General features: G+C 40.9%; 1 protein-coding gene across 2 annotated transcripts in view; it reads left to right on the forward strand.

Annotated features, from left to right (window-relative positions):
- Positions 1–12,747, forward strand: part of FLT1 (fms related receptor tyrosine kinase 1) — a 198,930-nt gene that overhangs the window by 19,173 nt on the left and 167,010 nt on the right. The window lies entirely within an intron of this gene.

Consider the following 12,747-nt stretch of genomic DNA (forward strand, 5'->3'; position numbering starts at 1 on the left):
CTTAGAAAAGTATGCTAACAGCTTTCAAAACCTCCATTCCCCTATGATGGATAACTTTATTGCACACTCTTGGCCATTTAAATCTCAAGGGTCAGAGGGTTTGTATATGTTATTGGTAACAAAGACGGAGATCTCTCAACTTCTCTATTAGTGAATTTATAAAACACCTCCTTTATAGACAGTCCAAAGAACTCCAGAAAAAAATGTGTTTTGTGTAGTTTAGACTTGAGAAACAATCGGAATAAGCTTGAAATTAACATCAGGACTTTATCACACTCAGCCTTCCAATCTCATTTTATTTCTCCCTTGTATTTTTATGAAAAGCAAGTGGTGGTGTGTCATTATTTGTAAGAAGGTAGAAAGTCAGTGTATAAAAAGCATGGACCAAACTTTGAGTTAGGAATAACAGCATTTTCTGCTTTTTCAGCTAGAGTTTAAGGTGTACACTTGCCTGCCTGCCAGCCTTTCTTCATTTTATGATGTAATTTTTAAAAAATTATTTGGCTGCACCAGGCCTTAGTTGAGGTTCACAGGGTCTTTGTTGTAGCACGTGGGCTCTTTTAGTTATCGCACTCAAATTCTTAGTTGTGGTATGTGAGATCTAGTTCCCTGACCAGGGATCAAACCCAGGCCCCCTTCATTGGGGGCACAGAGTCTTAGCCACTGGACCACCAGGGAAGTCCATATGATACAAAAATTTTAAGACATCATTTTGGTTTTGAAATGAAAACCTCAGCATGATGTATGTTTTTTATAGTTAGTAGCATTCTTGGGCTTCCCTGGTAGCTCAGCTAGTAAGGAAGCCACCTGCCATATGGGAGACCACTGGTTCAATTCCTGGATTTGGAAAATCCCCTGGAGAAGGGATAGGCTACCCACTCCAGTATTCTTAGGCTTCCCCAGTGGCTCAGCTGGTAAAGAATCCGCCTGCAATGCAGGAGACCTGGGTTTGATCCCTGGATTGGGAGGATCCCCTGGAGGAGGGCATGACAACCCACTCCAGTATTCTGGCCTGGAGAATCCCCATGGACAGAGGAGCCTGGCAGGCTGCAGTCCATGGGGTCGCAAAGAGTCAGACACAGCTGAGCGACTAAGCAACAGCAGCATTCCATGATATATTCTATTTTTTCCAGAAAGACCTGTGTATGAACCTGAGGACTATAGTGTTACATGATAGGTTGTACACAATGGCTCAACTAAAATTTAAAGTTCTAGTTCCCATCCTTAAACTTTAGCCATTCTATGGCAAACTCCTATATTGAATCAGTAAAATATTTCCCAGATCTTCTCTGCGATGCTTTCCTTTCTAAAGGAACCCAGAGGGAACCATGTAAATAATATGCCCTTGAATTCAGGGACCCTGCTGCCATTGCCTCCATAGATGCCCAGAACTTTGGCACCGGACAGTAATGCACAGAGTGTTTGGTAAAATGTTTGGTGGTAGACCAAAGCATAGTCCTAATGCCACATGGAATAGGGAAGACTCTCGATCTTACGTTGTGGTTGTGTACCTACTGTCCTGTGCTCCCAGACTAGTAATTGTTTGTTTAAAAAGAGTAATATGGAGGATACCTTTAGCTGAACTGAAACTTGTAATCCTAAACCATTCAGAGATTAGAAGGCTAATATTAGGGCCTTTTATTAATATGTTAACTATGCCTAATGATGCAACTTGCTCCCTGTGCTCCAGGATCCACCAATTGATGAAAGATGAACAACAACAGGAAAATTTTGGTTGTTTCCAGTAAGCCAAGTATTTGTACATTACATGAATGTTTATCGAATTATGGTACATATATATATATAGTGGAATATTACTCAGCCATAAAGAGGAACACATTTGAGTCAGTTTGAATGAGGTGGATGAACCTAGAGCGTATTGTATGGAGTAGAGTAAGTCAGAAGGAGAAAAACAAATACCATGTATTAACACGTCTGTATGGAATCTAGAAGGATGGTACTGATGAACCCATTTGCAGGGCAGCAGTGGAGATGCTGCTCCTGCAGCGAACAGAGAGAGAGAATAGACTTGAGCAGACAGAGGGGAAGGAGAGGGTGGGATGAATGGATAGAGCAGCATGGAAACCTACATTACCATATGTGAAATAGCCAATGGGAACTTGCTGTTTGACAGTTCAGACAGGCACTCTGTGACAACCTAGACAGGTGGGATGGGAATGGGAGGGAGGCTCAAAAGGCAGAGGACATATATATACCTATGGCTGATTCATGCTGATGAACGGCAGAAACCAACTCAATACGGTAATGCAGTTATCCTCCAGTTAAAAATTAGTACATTGGAAAAAGAAAACGAAATAGCACCTCTACTGAGCAGTCTGTTTTTCAGGGGTTTATAACCTGATAATTAATATAGCCTGGCCTGAAATAACTTGTAAATGGACATGAATGATAGCATAATATGAGTGGTGATTGTGAGTGTGAGAGGTGTCATCACCAGTTTTCCCACTGTCTCTGAACAGCGACAGTGGGTAAGAGCAGGGGCTGCCAGGCTGTCTGCTTTACACATAGTGCGTTTCCTGCTGCTGGTAGAGCAGCAGCCGTGCCGAGCCCTCCCCCTAAACCTTCCTCTCTGCATGCTCAGGGTGTTGGAGCATTGGTTCTGTTCCTCTCCTTCTGTGCAGGCAAGGGAAAGCCTACCGTCTTCTCTGAGTGCTTTGCGAGCTGTGTCTTGTACCCCGTCCACCAGATCTTGACCCTTGCTCCCCGCCTCTCAGATAACTCCCATGACATCGAATGGTAAATGGAAGTGACATCTCGTTAGACAGCTCTGGGGAGGCAGTGTGTGGGCTCACTTGATGAAAGGACATCGGTGTGGGAGCGCGTTTCAGGGGGAGAAAGGTAACTCCTCAGCCAGCAGGAGATTTCTCACTGACCAACCTTCATTAACTCTGATGTCACATGAAAAGGAGCTTGGCCTGGGTACAGGTCATGGGGAGGGTAGACTCCTGATGGTAGCCGGTGACAGGCCTGATGATAAATGAACGCGCCCTGTTAAACCATGACCCTCCGAGAAGCCAGTGTCAAGTAAAAAGCTCAGAGAGGTACCCCTGAAGATGTGCCCCTCGTAAACATTGACAGTAGGAATGTCCATGTCAGTGGAGGACTTTGGGTAAACGTCTCAAACCATGCAGAATTTTTTTCTTTTCAATAACGTTTATAGAGTTTAAGGACAAATGAGTAATGTCCATCAGCTGTGCATGGATGGAATGAAGACCTTGGCCACCTATGGGGTGCCTTGTGCTGGAAGGCTATTGATGGGTTTTGCTAACTGACAATTAAAAACCTAAACTGTAAGGCAGCTTTAAAACAAATTATTCAAATAAACATCTGTATAAGTTTGTATCAGTGGTCACTACTGAAATGAAATGATTTTTTTCACTCGTCTTTTTTTACACTTGAATTCAAGACATAAATCTATAGAAATGACTTTTAGATTTTCTATTAAGGCATGGAGATCATATGGTTTATATTTCAAATCTGATGATCTAGGGATAACATTGGGTAGCAGAAACTCTAAAGCAAGAAGCCAGTGATTTCTTTTTTGTGGGTTCCTGTGATAAAATAGTTTCATGTAAAGATGAAAAAGAAAATAGCCTCTGGGATTACAAACTTTCTACAAATTAGGTGTATCATTGATGGTAGCAGCTCCCTAACCATTCCATCCTTTTGTGGACCTGGAAGATCAATAATGCAGTTACTGTAATCTAAAATATCCTGTATTTGTCCATCTAAAAGTCACAGTCTTATCTCCGCCAGGGATTAGTCAGCAGTGAGTCAGAGCTTTGGCTGTTGCTGAGCACAGGTCAGTGTCTGACTCCCGGCGTGAAAGGAGTTCTGTGTGCCTAAGACTGAAGGTGCAGTAGCTACACGCACCATGACCCCTCTGGTTTCTACACCAACCTCCCACCGCACCTAACACAAACTTCCCAGAGAAAAAGGCGTGTGCATACATGCATCTGGCTGTGTGTGTGTGCACACATTTACATAAACACCCTTTCATTTCTTTAGATCCTTCCTTGATTTAAGGCCAGTTAGTTTGGGGAGAAAAATAACATTTGAAAAACCAATATTGCTTCTCACTGTGGGACTCACTTGAGTTATGCTGCCGTTGTACAAATTCCCATGCCATTCCCATTTTGATATAGTCTCTAGGTAGATAGAACAGGAGCCCTCTGGTCTTTCCCCATCATGCTAGAGGTGACAGAACAATGTACTTTACGATGGCCTTCGGTAGTGTGTGTGCCTGTCTGCTACCCCGGTGGTGTAATATTTAAGAGTCATTCTAACTACTGTGATCAGTTATAAAGGACTCCTCGTGTTATCTAACAAATACTTTAATAGAGGCAAGACACAGAAATTAAGACCAAGAGTTAACTTTTTTATTAATTATTAGAGCCCTGTAGGCATTAGCATCTCAAACAAAAGTTTTGGAAGTTTCTGGAAATTTTACAACTGCATTCTTCACCTTTTCCCCACCCCTGCCACCAACCAAAAAGATTCTATGAGATTTAGTCTATGAGACTTAAGCTTTTAATAAGCTACATCTTGAGGAAAGAAAGTCTTCTTTTATTATGAATTATGTTTAATTAACCTCACATAACCTTGGTAAAGGCTCATGATCTTAACATCAAATTTTAGAAACATGATACTTGGGGATTCATATTTAGATAAAGAGGTCATTTATCACATAGGATTATGTACTATTGAAAACGTGGTATGCAGAATCAAAGACAGATGCATCTCATTTAAAATGAACCTGATATATGAAGCTTTGCATTAAAAACAAATACATTAGAAATCAGTCATTTTACTATAAAAGGAAATACCAGTAGATTTCTTCCAAGAGCTCTAGTGACATAATTTTCTGTGTGACTCAATTTGTTAAAATTACAATTTAAACAGTTAAAATTCCAAATATGCAGTTTGAAGCAGTTTTAAATTAACATTAAAGAATTGCAATTTGGGGAAACAATGTGTTATATGTTTGTAATATGTTTGGTATATGTTTGTAAATCTTCTAATACATAAGTAATGATGTTACTGAACAAGAAGGAAAATTATTTTTCTAAAATTAGCCTTCTGAAGCTGTAAGTTAGAGAAACAAAAGTTCAAAATTGAACACTGATGAGGTTATACATAGATAAAAAGTTCAAAATAGCTCAATGTTCAACATAACTCTGTGATTATTTCTGTCATAAGTTTTGTTTTTTTGTTGTTGTTGTCATTTATTTGCTCAGTCGTGTCTGCCTCTTTGTGACCCCATGAACTGCAGCATGCCAGGCTTCCCTGTCCTTCACTATCTCCTGGAGTTTGCTCAGATTCGTGTCCGCTGAATCAGTGGTGCTAACCACCTCATCCTCTGCCCTTTTCTCTTCTTTTGCCTTCAGTCTTTCCCAGCATCAGGGTCTTTTCCAATGAGTTGGCTCTTCACATCAGGTGGCCAAAGTATTGGAGCTTCAGCTTCAACATCAGTCCTTCCAATGAACATTCAGGGTTGATTTCTTTTAGGGTTGGCTCGTTTGATCTCCTTGCAGTCCAAGAGACTCTCAAGAGTCTTCTCCAGCACCACAGTTATTCAAAAGCAGCTTTAGTGAGATAAAATTCACATAGCATAAAACAAACCATTGTAAATTGTGTAAGTCAGTGATTTTTAGTATAGTCACAAAGTTGAATGACCATTACCACTATCTAATATTAGAATGTTTTCACCCCAAAAAGAAGCTCCCATATTAGTCACTCCTGTTCCCTTTTCCCCCAGCTGGACACCTGTCTTCTCTCTTTATGGATTTGCCTGTTCTGGACATGGGATGTACATGGAGTCAAACAATATGTGGCTATTCGTAACCGGCTTCTTTTACTTAGTATAGTGGTTTTGGCTTTTAAACAAGAGAACTGATTTTCTCATGGTTCTGGAAGCTGGACGTCTACACGCAAGGTGTCATCAGTTTTGGTTCTCCCGAGGCCTCCCTCCATGCCTTGAAGCTGGCTGCGTTCTCCCTGCGTCCCCACCAGGCCTTTCCTCCATGTGCCCCAGCAGTGTTTTCTAGGGTCATCTATGTTGTAGCATGTCTCTGTACTTTCTTTCTTTTTATTGCCAAATAAGGTTTTGTTGTATGGATCGACTGCATTTTGTTTATCTATCCATTATTGGGGTTGTTTCCACTTTTTTTGGATATTAGGAGTAATGTTGCTCTGGACATCTGTTTGCAAGTTTTTTTGTGGACATATGTTTTTAGTTCTTGGGTAGATACCTACCAGTGGAATTGCTGGGTGATAGGTTTAACTTATGTTTAACCTTTAAGGAACTGCCATCTGTTTTCCAACACGATTACATCACTTTATTATCCTACCAGCAATATACAAGGGCTCTTATTCCTCCATATCTTGATCAACACTTCTTACTGTTTTTTTTTTCCTAGTTGAAGTATCCAAGTGAGTGTGAAATTGGTATTTCACTGTGGTTTTGATTTGCATTTTCCTCATGGATTCCAGCATCTTTTCATCTGCTAACTGGCACATGACATGTCTATTCAGATCCTTTATCTGTTTTTAAAATGGGTTATTTGTTTTTCCAGTAGTTATGTTTTAAAAATGTGGTTTCTAACTTGTACATTGCTATTAATTACTGTGGATATCAAAATCACTGGCTTTTTAGGCCGGAAGAGGCTGTCAGAATCTAACTCCAGCCACCTCTGTGAGCTGATGAAGAATCTGAGGCTTAAGGTGACTTGCTCTTGGCCACAACAGAGCTAGTTAGTAGTAGAGCTGGGAGGATTCACATCCTTAATCAAAAATGGAAAAATACAGCTGTTTCATGATTCCTGTTTGAATAAGCCCCTTTCTTACAGAGAACAACCCTTTGATTTCAGTATAGTAGGGGTAAGGGGGTGTCTGGAAGCAAGAGGGGCTAAGGAGCTTGTCTAGAAGTTGCATTTAACCCATCAAAGCACTATTATTACTTAGAGAAATAAAAAGAGTGGTATTCTAAAGATACTTTTCGGCCACTTTTTATATAAGAGCCATCTCCCAGTCTTAACAGTGACGGGCAAAGCTGTCTGGTTCATGATGACCTGAGGTCGGTGTTCCCTCTTCCAGTGTCCATAATGGTAGCTTTGAATAGTTTTGAAGAAAGAGTCTCAGTCATTTGGGCTTTGATTTGGTTGCAAAATAAAGCCTTTTTATTTACTTGGAATTTTATTCCCTCTTTCCGCTGAGATCAAAGAAGGCATCCCACCTTGCCGGTAAAGTGCAGGTGGAAAGGGGAACATCTTTGGACCGTCTGCGCGTGGGCTTCCTGCCAGAGGTCATCATGGGGGAACCAAGGGGTGTTTGTCTAAGGGCCATCAAGCTCTCTGCTCTTTCTATCTACCCAATAACACAGAACAGACAAACAGTGAGGGAAACTGTTCAAACAAGGACAATACAAAGTGTCAGTGGTCACATAAGATCATGTACACATATCAGCTTTTTAATGCTATTAGCTCACTCTGCTTGGCCTTACTAGTTTTTCCTGATAATGAAGCATGTGACAGAAGTCCATTTCCACAGTCTGCATTTAGTTTGTTTTTGTTTTGATTTCTTTTTTTTGGATTCCACATGTGAGATCATACCATATTTGTGTTTCTCTGACTTATTTCACTTAGCATAATGGCCTCAAGGTCCCTCTGTATGGAATCAAATGACAAGATTGTGTTCTTTTTTTATGGCTGAGTAGTATTCCAGTGAGCACATAGACCCATCCGTCTTCTTTTTTCATCTATCAGTGGACACTCAGGTTGCTTCCATGCCTTGACTATTATAAATAATGCTGCAGTTAACATGTGAATGCATGTCTTTCTGTGTTTTCATTTCCTTCAGATAAATATTTAGAAGTGGAATTGCTGGACCATATGATAGTTCTATTTTTAACTTTTTGTGAAAAATTCTTTCTGTTCTCTGTAGTGGCTGCACCAGTTTACATTCCCATCAACAGTGCACAAGGGTTCCCTTTCCTCCACCCTCTCTGCAATTCTTACTATTTCGTGTTTTTTTGATAATAGTCATTCTGTGTGTGAGGTGATATCTCACTGTGGTTTTGATTTGCGTTTCCCCGATGATCCATGATGTTGAGCATCTTTGTGTGATGATCATCTGTCTCTGGGGAAAATATTCAGATCCTCTGCAATGGCACCCCACTCCAGTACTCTTGCCTGGAAAAACCCATGGACGGAGGAGCCTGGTAGGCTGAAGTCCATGGGGTCGCTAAGAGTCAGACACAGCTGAGTGACTTCACTTTCACTTTTCACTTTCATGCATTGGAGAAGGAAATGGCAACCCACTCCAGTGTTCTTGCCTGGAGAATCGCATGGATGGAAGAGCCTGGTGGGCTGCCGTCTATGGGGTCGCACAGAGTCAGACACGACTGAAGTGACTTAGCAGCAGCCGCAGCTACCCATTTTTAAAATTGGTTTGGTTTTCTCCTATTGAGTTGTGTGTGGATTTTTTAAATATACATTTTGGATATTAACCCCTTAGCAGATATATGATTTGCACATACTTTCTCCCATTCAGTGGAGTGCCTTTTCATGTTGTTGATTGCATTTTTTTATTTGAGTTTTCTGTTTGGTTTTATTTAAATAGTTATTTTCCTGATATAAGGAGATCCCTTGGACCCCCATGATTCTATTGTTGTTAACTTTGATGAAAACAATGGTTCACAGACCACCTAGTTCTCTGAGGGGACAATAACTTTTAAACCAGGCTTCTAGGCTACCTTGGCAAACAGTGAAAAGTCCTGCTCCCCATCTGAGCCTCACAATGGGGGACCATTGTAAAGTCATAGCACTCCACCCTTTGAAATGAAGTATCCTGTGGATTTATTTCTAAATGGACAATGTGACTCTGACCTACTCATGAACAGAGCAAACAGAGTTGTCCTCGGTGGGAAAGATGTGGGATCTTGGAATATATGCATATTCATGTCCTTATACACATCATGATCAAGTTGGGGAAAATGTCTGACATGCAAGAGATACTCAAAAAACATTAGTTAAATATTTCATTACACAAATAGGTGTACGGGCATTAAACTGTTTCAAAGAAATGTTTTAAAGCCTATTGAAATTTCAGAGCAATAAATTTCAGAGGAATAAGTGTCTCACTTTTCCCTTCCCTTGTCGGTTTTCCTTTTGAACTGTAGTTTTGGCATCTCTGTTCATCTTTATGAGATTCTAGTTTCCTATTAACTGAAGAATGTGATGCCCCAAAGTGTCCAGTTACTTCAAAATACCATTTCCTTATACCTCTCCTTTCCTTTCTTTCAATCACCTACTTTTTTCTAGCTGCCTCGTTCCAAGTACAAAATTCGTTATGTCAGTGGAACCAAATTCTATAGCAAAATATTTCTATCAACATTTCTCTCCCCCCAAACTTTCCCATAATGCTGTTTTTCGCTCAGGGTCTTAGCTAATCACTCAGGTTGGTGGTTTTGTTTTGTTTTGTTTTTTTGGTTGGAGGCGGAAGTGGGGGCGGCAGAGAGGGACGTGCGGAGGGCATATTTTTTAAGGAATCTTCTCTGCGTGACACCTCGCTGCTGGAACCTGGGTGGTTCTTTAAGGCTTAAGGTTCTCCCTGACAAGGGTCAGGAGTGCTGGTGTTCTAGGCGCTCACAGAGCAAAGAGTCACACAATTTGAAAACCAAAATAGCAACTGAAAAAAAAGGAAGACTCACCTCCTCCTAGGAGAAGGAAGGCATCTTTCCCTTGGCTGCTCCTGGATGGGAAATCTTACTATGTGCCCACAAACCACAGAGACACCTACCACTTATTGCCCAGAATTTTCCACAGGAAGCTTGGGTGGACCTGTTACAACCCACAAACAATTGCTCAATGAAACCCTCAACATTCCATGCCCTGGCCTGGGTGTTTTTCAGGGCAGGCGCTATCAATTGCTTTCTGTGGCTTTAGAAAGACCTAGTGTTCTCCTGGGTCACAGATTTTGAGCTACTTGTTGCCTCAGGAAGCTCAAAGGTGAGGAAGGGACAAGATTTCTCTTTAGGTACCTGAATCTGTTGGCCTGTTCTGTGAGGTTATTTAATAGACCAATTGGATCTCAATGGTACAGTCATTTGAATTTAAGTCTAGTCAGTACTGAACCATTTGTTCCAGTTGTAATTTGATACCAGGGCCTATTGTATATAAAAGTGACATTGGGGACTTCCGTAGAGGTCCAGTAGTTAAGACTTCACCTTCCAATGCAGGGGGTGCAGGATCGATCCCTGGTCAGGGAGCTAAGATTCCACATGCCTCGTGGCCAAAAAACACAAAACAGAAGCAATATTGTAACAAATAAAGACTGAAAAATGGTCCACCTCAAAAAATAATCTTTTTTATAAAGTGACTTTTAAAATATTTAATAAAACAGCAACACTAGGAAAGCAAATAATGTTAATATCTTTGTTGTAGTTACATACCCAGCAAAACATTCTCTGATGGGAGTGGGGCAGGGGCGTGATTCTGCTAGGTATCAGTGACAAGGGGTGTCTATCTGTCACGTGCCAGGCAGCATGCCTGCCACTCAGGCGACAGAGAACCAAGTTCCCACGCTGTGCCTGCAGCTTTCCGATTCACATATGAGGATACCAAGAAACAGCGTGTTCAGGAATGCCGAGGGCATGCCTTCAGGACGAGGAGACGTGACGCTTCCAGTGCCGGTGTGTCACCGAGTCTCGTTTTCTTTGCACTATTAGAACCTGAGCAACACTCAGGAGCGTTGCTAGACTTCCCCGTGGAACCTGACATGTGCAGGCCTGAGGTCCAAGATCCCATTTTCTGCTTTGGATTCCACTTTAGAAGCCTTTTTTTTTTTTTTTTTTTTTGCATCTTTGATTTTTATTAATTTTAATTTTTTAGTTTTTTAGTTGGAGGAAAATTGCTTTACAATGGTGTGTTGGTTTCTGTCATACAACATTGCACATCAGCCATAATTATACATATATCACCTCCTGCTTGAGCCTCCCTCGCCTCCCCCCATCCTACCTTTAAAGGGGTCATCACAGAGCTCCAGGCTGAGCTCCCTGTGTTTTATAGCTGGAAACTGAATTTTTATGTGAAAATATTCCCTAAGATCAGCTCCACATACATAACTTCGCTCCCTTGGAGAATATCGTTTCTCCTTCCCCCGACCATTTTTTAAAAATTAATTTTTATTGGAGTAAAGTGACTTCACAGTGTTGTGTTGCTTTCTGCTGCACAGAAAAGTAAATCAGTTCTATATACACATGTATCCCTTCTCTTGTGGGCTTCCTTCCCATTCAAGTCACCACAGAGCCCTGAGTAGAGTTCCCCATGCTATACAGTAGGCCCTTACTAGTTCATCTATTTTATTACAAAGCATCAAGAGCGTATATGTGTCGGTCTCAACCTCCTAATTCATCCATCATCCTCCTTACCCCCTCTTTGTGTCCATATGTTTGTTCTCTACATCTGTATCTCTATTTCAGTTTTGCAAATAAGATCATCTACACAGTTTTTCTAGATTCCACCTACCTCCTCCTGACCTTTATCCCTGCTAATCCTGAGCCCCAAACTCCTGCTTTTACCAGGAAAAAGCTGGTTAAAGAAGGACAAAGAGGAGGGAGAGAGTGGGGGAGGAGGAGAGAGCTCCTGATTGAGATGTCTCCTGATAAATCAACAAGAGCTTCAGCAGAATTTCAACTCCTGTGGCACCAGTGGCTCAAAGAATCCTGACTCCGGGGATGGCAGAAATGGGCAGAGACCCAGAGTCATCCAGTCCAGTCTCCTGCCTTACAGATAAGAGAACTGAGATCTGGAGAGAAGTGACTTGGCCGGGGTCTCATGGCAGATCCCATGGATGGATATTGTGTTGTATAGAGATCTTGTGTTGTAAAGGGACATCATGTTGTAAAGGGATATTATGCTGTATGGAGATGCCGTGTTGTATGGAGATGTTGACTTTAATGTACTTTTTCATAGCTGATCTCACGGTCTCACAACGATTCCCACGAAATATACTTGTCAAGTGTCACGTAGGAACGGACAGTTCCCTCTTCTCTGTTCCACTAAAGAGGAAACTTGGAGATTATGTAAGATAAGCAAAGTGGCTTCTAAAACTGATTTTGATTCTATAATTAGTTTTCCACATGAGGCAACCAGTTCAGAAAGAGAAATGACTTGCCCAAAATATGACTCAATTAATGAGTGAACTATGTCTAGAATCCAGGAAAAGTATTCAGAAAAAAGATCAGACAGGCCTGTATAACCAAATGACTCATGTTAGTTCAATATTAGAAATATACTTTGGATGACATTAATATTTAATCTTGAATATTTTAATAAGTTACTGTATATTCTTAATATGGTTATTTTTTGAACCATGATTGAATTTATTAATGTTCTAAGTTAATGGACTTTTGAGTATTTTTAGGTCATTTGGCATAGTAGGATATATAATACTTGTAAGCAAGTCTTTGACTACAAAATTTTTGTGAAATAAAGTATATTTGTATTAGATGTACTTTTTTGCATATGCAATTTATAGCTTTCCATAAAAGGAACGTAAAGGATTTAACTTAAAAGAGAAAAAAGAAAAAGACGAGAGGGCAATTTTCGCAAAACACATTTCAAGGGACTTCCCTGGTGGGCCAGTGGCTAAGACTACACTGTAAATTTAGGAGACCTGGGTTCAGTGCCTCGTCAGGGAACTAGATTCCATATGTTGAAACTCGAG

This window comes from Muntiacus reevesi, chromosome 11 (genome assembly GCF_963930625.1).
Source record: "Muntiacus reevesi chromosome 11, mMunRee1.1, whole genome shotgun sequence".
In the NCBI taxonomy this organism is placed as follows: domain Eukaryota; kingdom Metazoa; phylum Chordata; class Mammalia; order Artiodactyla; family Cervidae; genus Muntiacus; species Muntiacus reevesi.